The 22,582-nt window shown below is 43.2% G+C and overlaps 1 long non-coding RNA gene across 1 annotated transcript in view; it reads right to left on the bottom strand.

Annotated features, from left to right (window-relative positions):
• Window positions 1–514: 514 nt before the first annotated feature.
• The window catches only part of LOC141161483 (uncharacterized), a 126,482-nt gene continuing 104,414 nt past the window's right edge, over window positions 515–22,582 (bottom strand). The window contains exon 3 of the long non-coding RNA XR_012250633.1: window positions 515–995. This is a non-coding gene — a long non-coding RNA (uncharacterized lncRNA). The remainder of the gene's footprint in view (window positions 996–22,582) is intronic.

Here is a 22,582-nt window from a genome sequence, read left to right as displayed (position 1 = left end):
TCTGTCAGACAAATAATCTAAAAGACTTCAAAAATCTTACATTTGCTCCATTTTCATTATGTTGTAGTGTGTCGGTGAAGCTATTCACACTAGGTATCTGTGTAGAATAATATTAGTAAATTACAGGCCTACTATTTAAAGCCATGGTTCTCTGTCAGACATAACACCATAAAGACTACAAAAATCATACATTTGTTCCATTTTCATTTCGATGCAGTGGGTTGGTGAAGCTATTCACACTAGGTGTCCGTGTAGAATAATATTAGTAAATTAAAGGCCTTAAATTTAAAACAGTGGTTCTCTGTCAGACATATCACCTAAAATACTGATTAAAAATCATACATTTCTTCTATTTTCATTCCATTGTAGTGTGTCGGTGAAGAATAGGTATCCGTGTAGAATAATATTAGTAAATTAAAAGCCTACAATTTAAAGCCGTGGTTCTCAGTCAAACATATCACCTAAAAGACCGTTCAAAAATCATACATTTCTTCAATTTTTATTCCGTTGCAGTGTGTCGGTTACGATATTCACAATACGTTTCCGTGTAGAATAATATTAGTAAGTTTCAAGACTACAATTAAAAGCCATGGTTCTCTGTCAGACATATCAACGAAAAGACTTCAAAAATCATACATTTCTTCCATTTTCATTCTGTTGCAGAGTACCGGTGAAGCTATTCACACTAGGTCTCCATGTAGAATAATATTAGAAAATTAAAGGCCTACCGTATAAAGCCATGGTTCTCTGTCAGACATATCACCTAAAAGACTATTCAACAATCATACAGTTCTTCCATTTTCATTCAATTGCAATGTGTCGGTGTAGCTATTCAAAATAGATCTTTGTGTAGAATAATATTAGTAAATTACAGGGTTACAATTGGCAGCCGTGGTTCTTTGTCAGACATATCACCGAAAAAACTTAAAAAATCATGCATTTTCTCCATCTTCATTCCATTGTAGTATGTCCGTGAAGTTATTCACACGAGCTCCCTGTGTAGAATAAGATTAGTAAATTACAGGCCTATTATTTAAAGACGTAGTTCTCTGTCAGACATATCACCGAAAAGACTTCAAAAATCATACATTTGTTCCTTTTTCAATCCGTTGCAGAGTTCCGGTGAAGCTATTCATACTAGGTCTCCATGTAGAATAATATTAGAAAATTACAGGCCTACAATTGAAAGCCATAGTTCTCTGTCAGACATATTACCTAAAAGACTGTTCAAAAATCATACATTTCTTCCATTTTCATTCCGTTTCAGTGTGTCGGTGAAGCTATTCACACTAGGTCTCCGTGTAGAATATTATTAGTAAACTACAGGCCTACAATTGAAAGCCGTGGTTCTCTGTCAGACATGTCACCGAAAAGACTTGAAAAATCAAACAATTCCTACATTTTCATTCCATTGTAGTGTGTCGGTGAAGTTATTGACACTAGGTCCCTGTGTATAACAATATTAGTAAATTACAGGCCGCGGTTCTCTGCAAGACATATCACTGAAAAGACTTAAAAAATCATACATTTGTTCCATTTTCATTCCGCTGCAGAGTTCCGGTGAAACTATTCACTCTAGGTCTTCATGTACATGTAGAATAATATTAGAAAATTACAGGCCTACAATTTAAAGCCGTAGTTCTGTCAGACATATCACCTAAAAAACTATTAAAAAATCATACATGTCTTCCATTTTCATTCCGTTGCAGTGTCGTTGACGCTTTTCATACTAAGTCTACGCGTAGAATAATATTAGTAAATTATAGGCCTACAATGTAAAGCAGTGGTTCTCTGTCAGATATATAACCAAAAAAGACATTAAATATCATACATTGCTTCCATTTTCATTCCGTTGCACTGTGCCAGTGAAGTGTTCACACTAGGTCTCCGTGTAGAAAAAGATTAGTAAATTACAGGCCTACAATTTAAAGCCTTGGTTCTCTGTCAGATATATCACCGAAAATACTTCAAAAATCAAACATTTCTTCCATTTTCATTTCATTGTAGTGTGTCGGTGAAGCTATTCACACTAGATATCCGTTTAGAATAATATTAGTAAATTACAGGCCTACAATTTAAAGCCGTGGTTCTCTGTCATACATATCACTGAAAAAACTTCAAAAATCATACATTTCTTCCATTTTAATTCCATTGTAGTGTGTCGGTGAAGCTATTCACACTACGCCTCCGTGTAGAATAATATTAGTAAATTACAGGCCTACAATTTAAAACTATGGTTCTATGTCAGACATATCACCTAAAAGACTGTTAAAAAATCATACATTCCTTACATTTTCATTCCGTTGCAGTGTGTCAGTGAAGCTATTCACACTAGGTCTCTGTGTAGAATAATATTAGTAAATTACAGGCCTACAATTTAAAGCAGTGGTTCTCTGTCAGACATATCACTGAAAAGACTTAAAAAATCATACATTTTCTCCATCTTCATTCCATTGTAGTGTGTCGGTGAAGTTATTCACACTAGGTTCGTGTGTAGAATAATATTAGTAAATTACAGGCGTGCAATTGAAAGTCGTGGTTCTCTGTCAGACATATTACCGAAAATACTTCAAAAATCATACATTTCTTCCATTTTCATTCCGTTCCAGTGTGTGGGTGAAGCTATTCTCACCAGATATTTGTGTAGAATTATATTAGTAAATTACAGGACTACAATTGAAAGCCATGATTCTCTGTCAGACATATTAGCGAAAATACTTCAAAAATCATACATTTCTTCCATTTTCATTCCGTTGCTGTGTGTGGGTGTAGCTATTCACACTAGGTCTTCATGTAGAATAATATTAGTAAATTACAGGACTATAATTTAAAGCCGTGCTTCTCTGCCAGACATATCACCGAACAGACTTCAAAAATCATACATTTCTTCCATTTTCATTCCGTTGCAGTGTGCCGGTGAAGCTATTCACACTAGGTCTCCGTATGGAATAATATTAGTAAATTACAGGCCTACAATTTAAAGCCGTGATTCTCTGTCAGACATATCACTGAAAAGACTGCTTAAAAATCATACATTTGTTCCAGTTTCATTCCGTTGCAGTGTGCAGGTGAAGCTATGCACACTAGGTCTCAATTTAGAACAATATTAGAAAATTACAGGCCTAAAATTTAAAGTCTTGGTACTCCGTCAGAAATATCACCTAAAAAACTGTTCAAAAATCATACATTTCCTCCATTTTCATTCTGTTGCAGTGTGTCGGTGAAGCTATTCACATTAGGTCTCCTTGTAGAATAATATTAGTAGATTACAGTCCTACAATTTAAAGCCGTGATACTCTGTCAGACATATCACCGAAAAGACTTCAAAAATCATACATTTTTTTCATTTTCATTCCTTTGCAGTGTGTCGGTGAAGCTCTTAACACTAGGTGTCCGTGTAGAATAATAATAGTAAATTACAGTCCTACAATTTAAAGCCGTGGTTCTCTGTCAGACATATCACCTAAAAGACTTTACAAGAATCATACATTTCTTCCATTTTCATTCCGTTGCAGTGAGTTGGTGAAGCTATTCACACTAGGTCTCCGTGTAGAATAATATTAGTAAATTGCAGGCCTACAATTGAAAGCCGTGGATCTCTGTCAGTCGTATCACTGAAAACACTTCAAAAATCATACATTTCATCCCTTTTCATTCTGGTACAGTGTGTCGGTGATGCTATTCACACTTGGTCCCTTTGTAGAAAAATACTTGTAATTTACAGGTCTACAATTTACAGCCATGCTTCATTGTCAGATATATCACCGAAAAGACTGTTCAAAAATCATACATTTCTTCCATTTTCATTTTGTTGCAGTATGCCGGTGAAGATATTCACACTATGTCTCCATGTAGAATATTATTAGTAAATTACAGGGCTACAATTTACAGCCGTGGTTTTCTGTCAGACATATCACCTAAAAAACTGTACAAAACTTATACATTTCTTCCGTTTTAATTTCGTTGCAGTGTGCAGGTGAAGCTATTCACACTAGGTCTCAGTGTAGAATAATATTAGTAAATTACAGGCCTACAATTTAAAACTGTGATTCTGTGTCAGACATATCACCTAAAAGACTGTTAAAAAATCATACATTTGTTCCATTTTCATTCCGTTGCAATGTGCTGGTGTAGCTATTTACACTAGGTCTCCGTGTAGAATATTATTAGTAAACTACAGGCCTACAATTGAAAGCCGTGGTTCTCTGTCAGACATATCACCAAAAAGACTTGAAAAATCAAACAATTCCTCCATTTTCATTCCATTGTAGTGTGTCGGTGAAGTTATTGACACTAGGTCCCTGTGTATAACAATAAAAGTAAATTACAGGCCTACAATTTAAAGACGTGGTTCTCTGTAAGACATATCACTGAAAATACTTCAAAAATCATACATTTGTTCCATTTTCATTCCGTTGCAGAGTTCCGGTGAAACTATTCATTCTAGGTCTTCATGTACATGTAGAATAATATTAGAAAATTACAGGCCTACAATTTAAAGCCGTAGTTCTGTCAGACATATCACCTAAAAGACTATTAAAAAAATCATACATGTCTTCCATTTTCATTCCGTTGCAGTGTCGTTGATGCTTTTCAAACTAAGTCTACGCGTAGAATAATATTAGTAAATTATAGGCCTACAATGTAAAGCAGTGGTTCTCTGTCAGATATATCACCAAAAAGACATCAAAAATCATACATTGCTTCCATTTTCAATCCGTTGCAGTGTGTCAGTGAAGTGTTCACATTAGGTCTCCGTGTAGAATAAGATTAGTAAATTACAGGCCTACATTTTAAAGCCTTGGTTCTCTGTCAGATATATCACCGAAAAAACTTCAAAAATCAAACATTTTTTCCATTTTTATTTCATTGTAGTGTGTCGGTGAAGCTATTCACACTAGATATCCGTTTAGAATAATATTAGTAAATTACAGGCCTACAATTTAAAGCCGTGGTTCTCTGTCATACATATCACTGAAAAAACTTCAAAAATCATACATTTCTTCCATTTTAATTCCATTGTAGTGTGTCGGTGAAGCTAGGATTCCGTGTAGAATAATATTAGTAAATTACTGGCCTACAATTTAAAACTATGGTTCTATGTCAGACATATCACCTAAAAGACTGTTAAAAAATCATACATTTCTTCCATTTTCATTCTGTTCCAGTGTGTCAGTGAAGCTATTCACACTAGGTCTCCATGTAGAATAACATTAGTAAATTACAGGCCTACAATTTAAAGCAGTGGTTCTCTGTCAGACATATCACCGAAAAGACTTCAAAAATCATACATTTTCTTCACCTTCATTCCATTGTAGTGTGTCGGTGAAGTTATTCACACTAGGTCCGTGTGTAGAATAATATTAGTAAATTACAGGCGTGCAATTGAAAGTCGTGGTTCTCTGTCAGACATATTACCGAAAATACTTCAAAAATCATACATTTCTTCCATTTTCATTCTGTTGCAGTGTGTGGGTGAAGCTATTCTCACCAGATATTTGTGTAGAATTATATTAGCAAATTACAGGACTACAATTGAAAGCCATGGTTCTCTGTCAGACATATTAGCGAAAATACTTCAAAAATCATACATTTCTTCCATTTTCATTCCGTTTCTGTGTGTGGGTGAAGCTATTCACACTAGGTCTCCGTATGGAATAATATTAGTAAATTACAGGCCTACAATTTAAAGCCGTGATTCTCTGTCAGACATATCACTGAAAAGACTGTTTAAAAATCATTAGTGTTGAGCCACCCCCGTAGTGTTCGAGTTCGGTTCGGTTCGTCGAACACCCGTGTGTTCGCCGAACTGTTCGTCGAACTGTTCGTCGAACACCTTCGAACACCGTTAAAACCAATGGCAGGCAAACAAAAACACATAGAAACACATAGAAAACACCTTCAAAGGTGTCCAAAAGCTGACAAACTGCTCAGAAGACACAACTAACACATGGAAAAGTGACAAGTACATATAGTCATGCGAAAAGAAAAGAGGTGGAGGAGTAAAAGGAGGGGGAGACACAAATATAGGCATGTCATGCCCTTCTAAAATCCAAAAAGTGAGAAGCCGACACGTTCAGTCCGCTCCTGCCCGTGCCACCTCCGTGTCGCCGGGTTTGTGCCAGAGCCGCGGTGAACCCTGACGGCCAGCCCCCCTCTCCCAATACTGGTGCCTGTCCGCTGGTGGGTCGAGCGAGCCCCCCTGTGGTGGAGGCAGCTCTAAGCTTTTTAATTTAAATTGTCTCTCTAATTTGAATAAATACACTTTAAATCCATTTAGAAGGATCTATTGGAGGGCAAGTCTCATGCCAGCAGCCGCGTAATTCCAGCTCCAGTAGCGTCCACTAAAGCTGCTGCAGTTAAAAAGCTTTTATAAGGATTGAGCTCGGCTGTCCACCGCAAGGCATCCTACTGCAAGTCCCAGCCCCTATGCCTTGGGGTGCCTCCTGATGCTCTTCACTGAGTATCCCGTGGTCCCGAAGCATTTCCTTTGAAAAAATTAAGTGTCCAAACTACAGGTGGTGTAGCTTGCTTAACAGCCGGGATAATCCGCTGACTAGCAGACACTGCTACTAGGCACAAAGTATTTCCTGGGCTAGATGGAGTTAAAAATTGTAATTAGATACTCTCGTTGGATGCTGAGAAAGCATTCCATAGAGTCTCCTGGCACGCCATATATGATTCTCTTAAAAAGCTTGGGGTAGGGGTCTAGGGGACCCTTTTATAGCCAAAATCACGGCCCTGTATCACAATACGTCACCTAGGCTGAAAATAAATGGAACTGTAGCACCCTGAGGGCTCGGTTGCTACAGAGGTATTGTTATGTTCTGCTACCAAAGCTAAGGAAAGAGAGGAGATCTGTCCCTACTATAGGACTCAGCTGAATCCCTACGATGTAACAGGGAACCTGATCCTGCGATCAGACCTGCTAAAGTCCTAATCTAGTCTGTACGGAGACCTATAGATGTGGGGAGGGAATCCCTACAAGTACTAAGGACTGGGAGGAATATGGGACACCTCCTAACAGAAATAGTAGCAGACAGACGAACAAACAAAATAGATAGAACATAGAGGTCCGTAGACCAAGCAAACTAACAGAGTTAGATACAGAGCACAGGCTAGCTAGAAAATAGATATACAATGAAGTCCAGCAAAGCCAGATGGGCGGAGCAGGACTAAATAGGCCAACAAGGTCATGTGACCAGCAAAGGAAAAAAAACCTAACAGCAAGGTTCTAACAGTACCCCCCCTTCTAAGAGGATCCTCCGGATCCCCTAGGACCAGGCTTATCAGGAAATCTCCTGTGAAACGCTCTGATAAGTCTGGACGCGGAAACATCATCTGACCTCACCCAAGAGTTATCCTCGGGTCCGAAACCTTTCCAGGCCACAAGATACTGCAAACTACCTCTATACCGTCTAGAGTCAAGGATGCGAGAAATTTCATATTCCCCGTCCTCCACCACCGGAGACTTAGAGGGCCTAATGTGACCGGCGGCCAAACTTGTCTGTATGTATTCCTCCAAAGCCTTCCTCTCAGGAATAGTAAGATTAAATAAACGACTTTTAGGAAGAGTCGCTCCAGGGACAAATTCAATAGAACAATCATAGTCTCTATGGGGAGGCAAAACCTGCGATTCTTTCTCAGAAAAAACTCTCCAAAAATCCTGAATAGGAACAGGCAATTCTCCCCTATCCAAAGCTGCAATACGCCCGTTACAACACTTGTCATAACATTTATGGCTCCAGGATTTAATTTCACTGGTAGACCAATCCAGTACAGGATTGTGAAATTTTAACCAGGGCAAACCCAATATTACTGGAGAAGGCAAGTTATTCAACACTACCAAATCCAATTTCTCATGGTGAACACCATTAATAGTGAGAGGAAATTCACTGACCTTGAGAGTAATATTCTTCAAAGGGGAGCCATCCACAGAAACCACAGCAATGGGGGATGATAAAGGTTCAGGTTTTAAATTGAGTTTTTCCACGAATCCCCCATCAATTACATTCAGTGTAGACCCGCAATCAACAAACACCCGAAATTCCATCAATTTTTTCTGAGCAATCGTGGAAGCAGCTAAAAATATACCCTTGGAATTTAAACAGGCAATACGGGCGTGACTGACCATTTTTTTTTCTTTCTTCATACGAAGCTCACAGCCTTTAATCAAATGACCAGATTTTCCGCAATAGAAACACAAGCCTTCCGAAAAACGACGGTCTTTTTCTTGAGAGCGAGGTGCCACCGATCCAATCTCCATCGGTTCACCACTGTTAATACACACATTATCATAACCAGAAACTGACATAGCAGAGGATTTGCTCTCATTAACCCTAGCACGCAGTCTTCTATCCACCCGTATAGCTAATTGCATAGCCTGTTGCAAATCCTCAGGTGTAGGATAAGCAATTAGCAGGTCTTTAACCCTTTCACTGAGCCCAGCAAGAAATAGACTTTTCAGAGCAGAATCGTTCCACCCTGTTTGAGTGGACCAACGACGAAAATGTGTACAATATTTTTCCACATTACCCGATCCTTGTTTTAAACGTCTCAACTCAGTCTCAGCTGATGCAACACGGTCAGGATCATCATATAATAGTCCCAAAGCAGAAAAAAAACTATCCACTAATCTGAAGCATGAATCACTAGGTTGCAAAGAAAAGGCCCACTCCTGAGGCTCTTTGTGCAAAAGTGACATTATGAACCCTACGCGCTGGGATTCATCCCCAGAGGACTTAGGTCTCAAACGAAAATACAATAAGCAAGCATTTTTAAATGAAAAAAATTCTCGGTGTTCACCAAAAACTAAATCCGGCAAACATACCTTAGGCTCCAAGAAATGTGATCCAGGACAGTTACTCACGTGCTGACGGAGCTCGGCCACCTCCAGAGAGAGTCCCTGCAGGCGATGAGCCAAATCCTGAACCGACACCATGATGGAACAGAAAAATCTTTCCTTAGAGAATTTGCTGGCTGGACTTACTGTTATGTTCTGCTACCAAAGCTAAGGAAAGAGAGGAGATCTGTCCCTACTATAGGACTCAGCTGAATCCCTACGATGTAACAGGGAACCTGATCCTGCGATCAGACCTGCTAAAGTCCTAATCTAGTCTGTACGGAGACCTATAGATGTGGGGAGGGAATCCCTACAAGTACTAAGGACTGGGAGGAATATGGGACACCTCCTAACAGAAATAGTAGCAGACAGACGAACAAACAAAATAGATAGAACATAGAGGTCCGTAGACCAAGCAAACTAACAGAGTTAGATACAGAGCACAGGCTAGCTAGAAAGTAGATATACAATGAAGTCCAGCAAAGCCAGAAGGGCGGAGCAGGACTAAATAGGCCAACAAGGTCATGTGACCAGCAAAGGAAAAAAAACCTAACAGCAAGGTTCTAACAGGTATTGCACCTCACCCAGAGGTGTGATATCTCACTCTCAGGTAAGGATGGAGTGTGGATCAGGACCCGACACCTGCATGCATTACACCACATTGCCGTGGGGCAGGGCGACCAATATGCCTCTGAGATGGGCATGACAGTCCCTGTCCCTGGCTGGAGTGGGGGGAGGGAACACTGAGGAAGGGGAACCCTGTAGTGCAGGAGCAGGGAGGAAGCAGTTCCTGGGTGCATTGAGAAGGGAGTATAAAAGGTGGGCACCATCTTAGTTCAGTGCAGAGAAGTCTGAGCAGAAGTGGCAGGGAGCAGGGGCTCTGCATGAGCTCTGCTCCGGAGGCGTGCCTAGTAACAGAGGCCCAGGCCTGGAAGAGGGAGAAGGAAGGAAGAGGAGCGGAGAAGGCTCCAGGAATGAGGAAAGAAGGGATCCCAGGGGTGCGGACGGGCGAGTCGCCACCGCACGCCCGAATCCACCTGCGTGGAGGGGTCAGGCCAAAGGGGGAGACCGGTCCCCGAAACTAGTGGAGGCAGGAAACGACCCTCAGCTAGAAACCGGAGGCTCTGACAATTTATGTGGCGCAGCCCCTCGCTACACCCGCTAGGAAGGCACCACATAGGGTCAGGGAAACTGGCGCCAAGTTTACCAAGAGGAGGCCTGAGGCAGCCGGACAGAAGGGTTGGTAAGAAAGGCCAGACAAAGGACACACAAAGGGGGTCCTGTGAAGCGCTCCAAAGTTATCTGGGAGTTGTCTGAGCCCCTCACCTGGTGAGCACAGTACGACGTGGGCAGCCGTTACCTGCAGACGTGGTCTGGATAATAAGACCTGTGAGTAAAGGCCCTGGACTGCATCACTGACTCCGTGTCGTTACTGCTGCTGCCTTGCACCATCACCCCCATCCTCTGCATACACTGCCCTGAGGCTATACTCCTCCCGTGGGGAGTTATGCTACGCTCTGCTGCACCCACAACACCAGCCTCAGCGGTCTGCCCTGCAGCGGCGGTTCACTCTGACCGCAATCCACGGGTGGCGTAGTCGGACATTTAAACATCAAAACCACATAAATAGTTCCGCCACTGGTTTGACCACCCTGAGCCACGGAACCGGGTCGCCGCCACGAAGACTACAACCACCAGCATCCACCAAAAAGGGTCCGGCTCCGGTTGTCCCAAGGCCCAGGGGGTGCATCAGAACATTTTCATCACCTTTCACAATCACCAATGGGACAAGGCAGGGATGTCCTCTGTCCCCTCTCTTATACATCCTAGTGATGGAGCACCTGCTCTCATCAATTCGCCATAACCCCAATATTAGGTGGATTGAGGTGGGAGGCACCGAGTACAAGTGCTCTCTATTTGCTGATGATGTCCTAGTATATATCACTCAATCACATATATCCATCCATGCTGTTATGGCTGAAATAGATCACTTTGTTACATGGTCAAATTTTAAAATCAATGCAGCGAAGTCTGAGGCCCTCGATGTCGCCCTCCCCAAATCCATATAGGATTCCATCCAGTCCAACTTTCCCTTTGCCTGGCCCTCACAGGGTATCAAATACTTAGGAATTCCGATTCATAGAGACCTCTCCCATCTATGTTATCTTAATTTTGGGCCCTTTATTGAACAACTCCATACAGACCACGGTTGGCAAGTTAGAACTGTAAGATTCACTACGTGAACCACTGGTGTTTTGTGGAAAAGCACATGTACACTGTGTTCCAAATTATTATGCAAAAAGTGTTTAGGAGTGATAAGGGAAGAATTTGTTTGTTTGTCAGTTAAACTCATTGATGGTGATGTGTGTCAGGGCTCTTTATATCACTGTAAGCAATTGCAGACACCTGTGCTAATTAGTTTGGCAGGTGTGTCCAATGAAAGGCAAGACTAATTAAGAAGGCTGTCTCACATTATTAAGCAGCCTACATTTTCTGCCAAAATGGGAAAGAAAAAGGATGTGTCGGCTGCTGAGAAGCAACAAATTGTGGAGTGTTTAGGTCAAGGCATGACTACAATCAACATTGTGCGATGATCAGGATGAAGTGTCTTGGCAATCAAGAAGTATGTAGCTGATTCACAGTACACACGTGTGCGTGCTGATAAGGGCAAATTGAGGACTCTTTCCTACAGGCAATTACGTCAGGTTAAAAGAGCAGCGGCAAAAAAGCCTTGTCATAGCAGCAGACAAGTTTTTGAAGCTGCTGGTGCCTCCAACGTCCCCCGAACAACAAGATGCAGGGTCCTTCAGAGGTTTGCAGCTGTGCATACGCCATCCTGTCGACCTCCTCTATCCACTTCACACAAGCAGAAACGGCTCCAGTGGGCCAAACATTACATGAAGACTGATTTCAAAACTGTTTTGTTCACGGATGAGTGCCGTGCAGCGCTCGATGGTCCAGATGGATGGAGTGGAGGATGGCTGGTTGATGGACACCCCACGCAAACACGGCTACAGCGCCAACAAGGAGGAGGTGGAGTAATGTTTTGGGCTGAAATCATGGGGAGAGAGATTGTCGGCCCCTTTAGGATCCCTGAAGGCGCTAAAGATGAACTCCATAATGTATGTGGATTTTCTCAAACAGCACTTCCTGCCATGGTTCAAGAAGAAGAACCGTGTATTTCACAGCAAGATCATTTTTTTGCATGATAATGCACCATCTCATGCTGCACATAAAACATCTTAATCTCTGGCTGATATGGGCATAAAAGGGGACAAACTTATGGTGTGACCCCCATGCTCCCCTGACCTCTAACCCATTCAGAACCTCTGGAGCATCATCAAAAGGAGTGTCTATGATGGCGGGAGGCAGTTCACATCTAAGCAACACCTCTGGGAGGGTATTCTGTCCTCATGCAAAACAATTGAAGCAGAAACCATCCAAAACCTGACAAATTCAATGGACGAGAGAGTTCAGAAGCTCCTTTCGAACAAGGGGTCCTATGTGAAAATGTAACATCACCTAGAATAAAGTTTTGAGTTGAAAACTGTTTGATTTCAGTTTCTAATAACCTGCTAATGCTTATAATTTCAAAAATAACCATTTTTTTGGTCTTTATTAAAATGAAAAGGTTGATCGAAAAGTTTGGGGGATCTAAGAGTGTGGCAACCCAGTAGTCATGATTACTTCGAATTCTGACAATATGAGGGTCATGTTGCAGGTAGTGCAGCAAGAAGGCACTTATGTGTCTTGCGCATCTCGGAGCCCCAAAATTATTTTCTGGGCTAGATGCAGCTAAAAATTATTATTAATTTTAAATCTGGTGGAGCTTAGTATAGATGGCCTAATAGGATCAGTGCTGCACACTGCTACAAAGCCCAAATTATTTTCCAGCCAAGATACAGATAAACATGATTAGTAATTTTAAATCTGGTGGAGCTTATTATAGATGGCCTAATAGAATCAGTGCTGCACATTGCTACAAAGCCCAAATTATTTTCCAGCCAAGATACAGATAAACATGATTAGTAATTTGAAAGCTTAAAACGGTTGGTAGGGTGATTTTAACCAATCATCAAGCTTTTACTCTCCCCAGGATGACACAGGGGTAGAAAAGTCGTTTCGGATCCATGATTTGTTCATCTTTATGAACGTGAGTCTGTCTACATTATCAGTGGAGAGCCGCGTGCGCTTATCTGTCAGCACACCACCAGCAGCGCTGAACACACGTTCAGGCAAAACGCTGGCTGCGGGGCATGACAAGATCTCCAAGGCGTAAGTGGATAGCTCCGGCCATTTATCCAGATTGGAAGCCCAAAAAGAGCAAGGGTCCAGTGACACAGTCATGGCTTCAATGTTTACTTGGAGATACTCCTGTACCATCGTCTCTAGGCGTTGACTATGTGTCAGACTTCTTGTCTCCTGTAGCCTTGCAAAGGCTGGGCTAAAAAAGTGGTGAAATAATTCTGCAAAATTGATGTTACCAGCAGATACTGTGGTTCTGTTACGGTTTGAGTGCTGAACACTTGACGGTCCCACGGTTGGCAAGTTGGAACTGTGAGATTCACTACGTGCACCACTGGTATTTTGTGGAAAAGCACATGTAAGATTCTGCAACAGTCTCTGCTGATACTCCTGCATGCGTGCATCCCTTTCTATGGCAGGAATAATTTCGGCAAATTTACTTTTGTACCGGGGATCTAACAGTGTGGCAACCCAGTAGTCAGGATTATTTCTAATTCTCACAATTCGAGGGTCACGTTGCAGGTAGTGCAGCAAGAAGGCACTCATGTGTGTTGCGCATCCAGGAGCACCAAGTCCCTGTTGTGTTGGTGGCGAGGTAACAATCATGCTTCCTTCCTCTGTCCTCTCCCCCCAACCTCGCACAACAGAAATGTGATCAAGGTCTCCCTCATCTGATGAGTCTTCCATCAGTTCGTCCTCCACTTCTTCCTGGGCTCCTGCACCTTCCTCACTAGTTTGGCTGCTACCATGCGCCCTGGTAAAACCATCTCCCCCACCGTCACATGCCTGCCGCCTTGGTGCTGCCGACCGTCTGAACCTTGCAGATGTTAGCCCTTCCGCATACAACTCCTCCTCCTCTACTTCCTCCACCTCCTCTTGTGCCACCACCTGACTCCGATTTCTGTTTAACATGTGCTCCAGCATGTAAATCACCGGAATAGTCATGCTGATAATGGCATCGTCAGCACTAAACATCTTCGTCGCCATTTCAAAACTGTGCAGAAGGGTGCATAGGTCCCTGATCTGAGACCACTCCTCCAGCGTGATTTGCCCCACCTCTGAATCTCGTTGGCCCAGGCTATACATCAGAACGTATTGCACCAGGGCTTGTCGGTGCTGCCACAGTCGCTGCAACATGTGCAGAGTTGAATTCCACCGGGTAGGCACATCGCATTTTAGCCGGTGAAGTGGCAGGCCCAACGACTTCTGTAGAGATGTAAGTCGCTGAGCTGCGGGATGCGAACGGCGGAAGTGAGCACACAGCGACCGTGCCCTCTGTAGAAGGCCAACTAGTCTGGGATAGTGGGCTAAAAATTGCTGGACAACCAGGTTCAACACGTGAGCCATACAAGGCACGTGTGTGACATTGCCCCGGCGAAGGGCCGCACCCAGGTTTGCAGCATTGTCGCACACGGCCTTCCCTGGTTTCAGGTCCAGTGGAGACAACCATTCATGAAATTGGTTCTCCAGAGCTGACCACAACTCCTCAGCTGTGTGACTCACATTTCCCAGACATTTCAAAGTAAAAACCGCCTGATGACGTTGAGCCCTACTGCCAGCATAGTAAGGAGGTGTGCAGGATTCTTTCTTCGCAGTTAGAAAGCTTGTGGCATGACCAGACAGGCTTTGGGTGCAGGTGGAAGACCGAGAGGAGGTTGAGGAGGCAGAAGCAGTGGAGGAACTTTGACATAAAGAGGATTGACGCACAACTCGTGGGGACGGCAAGACTTGGACAGCAGCCCCTTGTCCTGCTGTCACCATAGTTACCCAGTGCCCAGTCAGCGACATGTAACGCCCCTGTCCATGCCTACTCGTCCAAGTGTCTGTGGTGAAATGCACCCTGTCACACACAGAGTTTCTCAAAGAAGCGGTGATGTTGTGTGCGACATGCTGGTGGAGCGCAGGCACACCTTTCTTTGAGAAGTAGTGCCGACTGGGCATCGGGTACTGGGGCACTGCGACGGACATAAGGTCTCGAAAATCCTCTGTGTCCACCAGGCGGAAAGGCAGCATTTCTGTAGCCAAAAGCTTGCAGATGGTGAAATTCAACCTCTTAGCTTTCTCATGGCTAGGAGGAAATGGTCTTTTACTTGTCCACATCTGAGGGACCGAGGGCTGGCTATTGTGCTTAGACGGGGTTGATAAGGGTGTCCCCGGCAAACTGCCGGTCTGTGAGGAAGATGCAGGCGGACATGTTAGGTTGCCTTGATCCAAAGGTGGTGCTATCGATGTCGGACAGCGCTCAACACCAGCTGGTGTTACCACCTCCAAAGAAAATGATGACCTGCCAATCACGCTGGCTGTTGCGGGTAAAGAGGTGGCAGGTCTGCGCCCCAAAACAGGTGTGACTGCTGTCCCCCCAGTCACAGAGGATGAAGAGGCCGCAGATGCACAAGATATGGCAGACGGTGGTTGGCCCGGCCGGCTAGGCCGCATTGTAGCACACTGAGCTTCCCACTGCAACTTATGCTTCATGTCCATGTGCCGGTTCATGCATGAAGTACTCAAACTATGTATTTTTTGGCCTCTACTTAGCTTTTGCTGACAAATGTTACAGATAACACGAGTTGGGTCATCTTTATCGATCTGAAAAAATGCCCAGGCTATGCAAGGCTTAGCACCCATGCGACCTGAAGAGCCACCACGACTTGTGGTGAGAGGCAGAGTTGTGTTTGAGGATGCAGTTGTTGACGTGCTTCCAGTACTACGTCTCTGTCCAGGAAGGCGCAACCTGACCTCGTCGTCACTAGCATCTTCCTCCACCTCCTCTGCTGACCTCATCTCTTGGCTGACTGTGGGTTGACAGTAAGTGGGATCTCCAACCTCATCATCATCACCCTGTGCGTTATCACACCCGTCGTCCTCAGAGCCAACCTGTTCCTGCCCTGACAAAAAACTAAAGTTGTCGCTCCAATCAGGTATTTGAGTCTCATCATCGTCTTCCTCATTGTCTCCACCAACAGGAGTTACAGTTTGGGAATGAGGGTCTACATTATGGTCAGAACCTTCTGTGTCTGGTCCTGGATCCGACTCATAAAGATTCTGGGCATCAGTGCAGATCATTTCCTCGTCTGGATTCACAGAAGCGCTGGAGTCGACCTCTGATTCCCAGGCTATAGTATGAGTAAACAGCTCGGCAGACTCAACCATCTGTTCTACCTCATACTCAGACGGGCAGCTGGAGATTTGGGAGCTGTGAGGAAGCAAGTGCGATTGGGGTGACACCTTTGAGGACTGGAGTATTTGTGATGTTGAAGTTGATGTGGAGGAGAGCCCACTTGAAGGAGCACTTGATATCCGTTGAAGCACCTGCTGTTTTTGTGCCTCATCTGGAATGTGTAGTGATTGGCGTGGCCGTAAGAAAGGGATCTTATCACATTGTCCGCTAAAAGAAGTAGACATTTTAGTTTGGCTGGAAGATGGTCTTTCTTCTGCAGATGTTACTGTTGCTTTAACACCTACCCCACGGACACAACCTTTTTTCCCCTTCCCAACACACCTATTCCCCTTTCCACCAGCAGCAGGCCTTTTTCCACTCATTTTGGTGGTTAATTAATTCACAACTCTGGAGTTGTTTGCACAAAAAAACAATGGATGGGAACCGAGCAGAGCTGAGTGGCCAAACTGTGGTATTAGGCCAAAACTATTGGCTGGGTTAGATGGAGAAAAAAATTATATTCGATTTGCAACCTGATGGAGGTCAGTATAGATGGACTAAAAGAACAAGTCCCACACACAGCTAGAAGCCCAAATATTTTTTCAGAGGTAGATGCAGAAAAAAAATATATTCAGTTTGCAACCTGATGGAGGTCAGTATAGATGGACTAATAGAGAAAGTCCCACACACTGTTAGAAGGCCAAATATTTTTTCAGAGCTAGATGCAGACAAAAAATTATTTTGAATTTGCAACCTGATGGAGGTCAGTATAGGTGGACTAATAGAACAAGTCCCACACACTGCTAGAAGGCCAAATATTTTTTCAGAGCTAGATGCAGAAAAAAATTATATTCAGTTTGCAACCTGATGGAGGTCAGTATAGATGGACTAATAGAACAAGTCCCACACACAGCTAGAAGCCCAAATATTTTTTCAGAGGTAGATGCAGAAAAAAATTATATTCAGTTTGCAACCTGATGGAGGTCTGTATAGATGGATTAATAGAACAAATCCCACACACAGCTAGAAGCCCAATATTTTTTCAGAGGTAGATGCAGAAAAAAATTATATTCAGTTTGCAACCTGATGGAGGTCAGTATAGATGGACTAATAGAACAAGCCCCACACACAGCTAGAAGCCCAAATATTTTTTCAGAGGTAGATGCAGATAAAAATTATTTTTAATTTGCAACCTGATGGAGGTCAGTATAGATGGACTAATAGAGAAAGTCCCACACACTGCTAGAAGGCCAAATATTATTTCAGAGATAGATGCAGATAAAAATTATTTTTAATTTGCAACCTGATGGAGGTCAGTATAAATGGACTAATAGAGAAAGTCCCACACACTGCTAGAAGGCCAAATATTTTTTCAGAGCTAGATGCAGATAAAAATTATTTTTAATTTGCAACCTGATGGAGGTCAGTATAGATGGACTAATAGAGAAAGTCCCACACACTGCTAGAAGGCCAAATATTTTTTCAGAGCTAGATGCAGAAAAAAATTATATTCAGTTTGCAACATGATGGAGGTCAGTATAGATGGACTAATAGAACAAGTCCCACACACAGCTAGAAGCCCAAATATTTTTTCAGAGGTAGATGCAGATAAAAATTATTTTTAATTTGCAACCTGATGGAGTTCAGTATAGATGGACTGATAGAGAAAGTCCCACACACTGCTAGAAGGCCAAATATTTTTTCAGAGCTAGATGCAGATAAAAATTATTTTTAATTTGCAACCTGATGGAGGTCAGTATAGATGAACTAATAGACAAAGTCCCACACACTACTAGAAGGCCAAATATTTTTTCAGAGCTAGATGCAGAAAAAAATTATATTCAGTTTGCAACCTGATGGAGGTCAGTATAGATGGACTAATAGAACAAGTCCCACACACAGCTAGAAGCCCAAATATTTTTTCAGAGGTAGATGCAGATAAAAATTATTTTTAATTTGCAACCTGATGGAGGTCAGTATAGATGGACTAATAGAGAAAGTCCCACACACTGCTAGAAGGCCAAATATTTTTTCAGAGCTAGATGCAGATAAAAATTATTTTTAATTTGCAACCTAATGGAGGTCAGTATAGATGGACTAATAGAGAAAGTCCCACACACTGCTAGAAGGCCAACTATTTTTTCAGAGCTAGATGCAGAAAAAAATTATATTCAGTTTGCAACCTGATGGAGGTCTGTATAGATGGATTAATAGAACAAGTCCCACACACAGCTAGAAGCCCAAATATTTTTTCAGAGGTAGATGCAGATAAAAATTATTTTTAATTTGCAACCTGATGGAGGTCAGTATAGATGGACTAATAGAGAAAGTCCCACACACTGCTAGAAGGCCAAATATTTTTTCAGAGCTAGATGCAGAAAAAAATTATATTCAGTTTGCAACCTGATGGAGGTCAGTATAGATGGACTAATAGAACAAGCCCCACACACAGCTAGAAGCCCAAATATTTTTTCAGAGGTAGATGCAGATAAAAATTATTTTTAATTTGCAACCTGATGGAGGTCAGTATAGATGGACTAATAGAGAAAGTCCCACACACTGCTAGAAGGCCAAATATTTTTTCAGAGATAGATGCAGATAAAAATTATTTTTAATTTGCAACCTGATGGAGGTTAGTATAGATGGACTAATAGAATAATGCTATGCCCAAAAGATTTTACTTCACTAGGTGCAGTAAAAAAATTGGTATTCTATACACAGGTGGTATATCTTGCAACACAGATAGGCTACTCCACTGACTAACACACTCTGCAATAGACCAAAAAGGATTAGCTTTGCTAGATTCAGCCAAATGCTGTGAAAAAAACTTGCACAGCACTGGCACAGACCTGCCTGGCAAAAACTGATAGGAACTGATGTAACCTAGTCCTGAAAAGGACTGCAATTACAATTAGTCTTTACTCCCACAATCTATCTATTTAAGAGCACAGACCTGCCTGATAAAAGTCGTAGGAAATGCTGTAACCTAGTCCTTAAAAGGACTGCAATCACAACTATTCCCTACTCCCAAGCTATCTGTAGATTTGTGCGAAAATTGGCTTGAAATTAACAAGGTATAGCGCACACAGCAACAGCGGTGCCGTCTAACATGCAGCTGCAGCAGTGAGAAAATGGTGGCGACGGGGAAAATGGATTGGTCTTATAGGGCAAGGACATGTGACATACACTGCCAATGACACATGCCCTTGCTTGTGTGAAAAACAGCAGTTCGCTCCGTGTGTGCGCTGCTGATAGGCTGACAGACTGCACCTCCCCACTGCAAATGCGGGAAAGAGAAAAAAAAATGGAGATCTTCATTATTCCTGCAGAGATCCATCCCCTGCCCCTCCCCCCACCCCGCTGTACACTCAAACTGCGTATTAACATTAATTTTCATCATTACTGAGAAAAAATCCAGTTATGATTTTGGTGCACGAACAGTTATCGAACATAACCTCGAACAGCCGAATTTTTCTCAAATCGTTCGTATTCGCCGAACGACTCGAACACCTCCCAAAACAGCTCGAATTTGAGATTGGCGAACAGTTCGAGTAGAACAACGCTCATCTCTAAAAATCATACATTTGTTCCATTTTCATTCCTTTGCAGTGTGTCGGTGAAGCTATTAACAATAGGTGTCCGTGTAGAATAATATTAGTAAATTACAGTCCTACAATTTAAAGCCGTGGTTCTCTGTCAGACATATCACCTAAAAAACTGTTCAAAAATCATACATTTCCTCCATTTTCATTCCTTTGCAGTGTGTCGGTGAAGCTATTAACAATAGGTGTCCGTGTAGAATAATATTAGTAAATTACAGTCCTACAATTTAAAGCCGTGGTTCTCTGTCAGACATATCACCTAAAAGACTTTACAAGAATCATACATTTGTTGCATTTTAATTTCGTTGCAGTGAGTCGGTGAAGCTATTCAAACGAGGTTTTTGTGTAGAATATAATGAGTAAATCACAGGCCTACAATTTAAAGCTCTCTTTCTCTGTCAGACATATCACCTAAAAGACTTCAAAAATCATACATTTCTTCCATTTTCATTCCGTTGCAATGTGTCGGTGAAGCTATTCACACTAGGTCTCCGTGTAGAATAATATTAGTAAATTGCAGGCCTACAATTGAAAGCCGTGGATCTCTGTCAGTCGTATCACTGAAAACACTTCAAAAATCATACATTTCATCCCTTTTCTTTCTGGTACAGTGTGTCGGTGATGCTATTCACACTTGGTCCCTTTGTAGAAAAATACTTGTAATTTACAGGTCTACAATTTACAGCCATGCTTCATTGTCAGATATATCACCGAAAAGACTGTTCAAAAATCATACATTTCTTCCATTTTCATTTTGTTGCAGTATGCCGGCGAAGATATTCCCACTAGGTCTCCGTGTAGAATATTATTAATAAATTACAGGGCTACAATTAGTGTTGAGCCACCCCCGTAGTGTTCGAGTTCGGTTCGGTTCGTCGAACACCCGTGTGTTCGCCGAACTGTTCGTCGAACTGTTCGTCGAACACCTTCGAACACCGTTAAAACCAATGGCAGGCAAACAAAAACACATAGAAACACATAGAAAACACCTTCAAAGGTGTCCAAAAGCTGACAAACTGCTCAGAAGACATAACTAACACATGGAAAACTGACAAGTACATATAGTCATGCGAAAAGAAAAGAGGTGGAGGAGTAAAAGGAGGGGGAGACACAGATATAGGCATGTCATGCCCTTCTAAAATCCAAAAAGTGAGAAGCCGACACGGCCAGTTCGTTCCTGTCCGTGCCACCTCCGTGTCGCCGGGTTTGTGCCAGAGCCGCGGTGGACCCTGACGGCCAGCCCCCCTCTCCCAATACTGGTGCCTGTCCACTGGTGGGTCGAGCCCCCCGCAGTGGGGGGGGGGGTAACATCTGCAGAAGAAAGACCATCTTCCAGCCAAGCTAAGATGTCGACTTCTTTTCGTGGACAATGTGATAAGATCCCTTTCTTACGGACACGCCCATCGCTACAAATTCCAGATGAGGCACAAAAACAGCAGGTGCTTCAGCGGATATCAAGTGCTCCTTCAAGTGGGCTCTCCTCCACCTCAATTTCAACATCACAAATATTCCAGTCCTCACAGGTGTCACCCCAATCGCACTTGCTTCCTCACAGCTCCCAAGTCTCCAGCTGCACGTCTGAGTATGGGGTAACACAGATGGTTGAGTCTGCAGAGCTGTTTACTCATACTATAGCCTGGGAAACGTAAGTCTGCTCCAGAGCTTCTGTTAATCCAGACGAGGAAATGATCTGCACTGATGCCCAGAATCTTTATAAGTCGGATCCAGGACCAGATGAAGAAGGTTCTGAGCATAATGTAGACCCTCGTTCCCAAACTGTCACTCCTGTTGGTGGAGACAATGATGAAGATGATGATGAGACTCAAATACCTGATTGGAGCGACAACTTGACTTTTCGGTCAGGGCAGGAAGAGGTTGGCTTTGAGGACGACGGGTGTGATAACACACAGGGTGATGATGACGAGGTTGGAGATCCCACTTACTGTCAACCCACAGTCAGCCGGTCGATGAGGTCAACGGAGGAGGTGGAGGAGGATGTGACTAGCCCAGGGGATGGAGATGACTCGGTACCCGGGCCTTTGCCTGGCCTTGGAAATGTCGCGGTGGTCAGCTCCCTGGCCCGTACTCTGGGGTCACTCTTTAAAAGAGTGGATAATTGTTAATTTTATAAGAGTTTGTGACGCCACCTGTGGTATCTGGTGAGAAGCACCAGCGCTGCAGCAGTCCACTGAGACCCGTGATAAGGCTGCTCGATGGTATAGCTCCCCACAGGTGGAGCTAGGTCTCAGGGCAGCGTATGCAGGGGGAATGCAGGACAGGCGAGACCCAGCTGGGTCAGAGCAAGAACGGGAACGGACACGGTAGTCACTTCAGTACCTTTTACTGGAGGAAATTCAGGCACATCCCGGAGCACTGTAGGGTGAAGGGTGAATATCAGGATCCTCCCCAATGAGCGGGTGTAGGGCCTCCTGTTTCTTGCCTCTGCGTAGTAAGTTTCTGACCTGCCTGGAGCTAGGCCTAACTTTGTCTCTGTCCTGCGCTGGCTGACCTTGTGGTAGGGCCTTCTCTTGGAGTTCACGCTCCCACTATGCGGGGCCTAAGCGTCTCGTGGCTCTGTTATGTATCAGCACCTTAGCCATCCTGGGACTTGTAGTTCTCCAGGGATTCCGGTTATGCCTTACTGAATCTAGTTAGCAGGAGCCTCGTGCTCCACTGCTGAACTATTAACTGAGTTCTCTAGACTAGACTGAGCTCCACTGCAGACTGACCTCTCTT

Source organism: Phyllobates terribilis, unplaced genomic scaffold (genome assembly GCF_046119375.1).
Source record: "Phyllobates terribilis strain yellow unplaced genomic scaffold, ASM4611937v1 Scaffold_9__5_contigs__length_417890890, whole genome shotgun sequence".
NCBI classification, from domain to species: domain Eukaryota; kingdom Metazoa; phylum Chordata; class Amphibia; order Anura; family Dendrobatidae; genus Phyllobates; species Phyllobates terribilis.
Note: the sequence above shows the minus strand (reverse complement) of the source record. Positions and strands in the feature narration are given on the sequence as shown.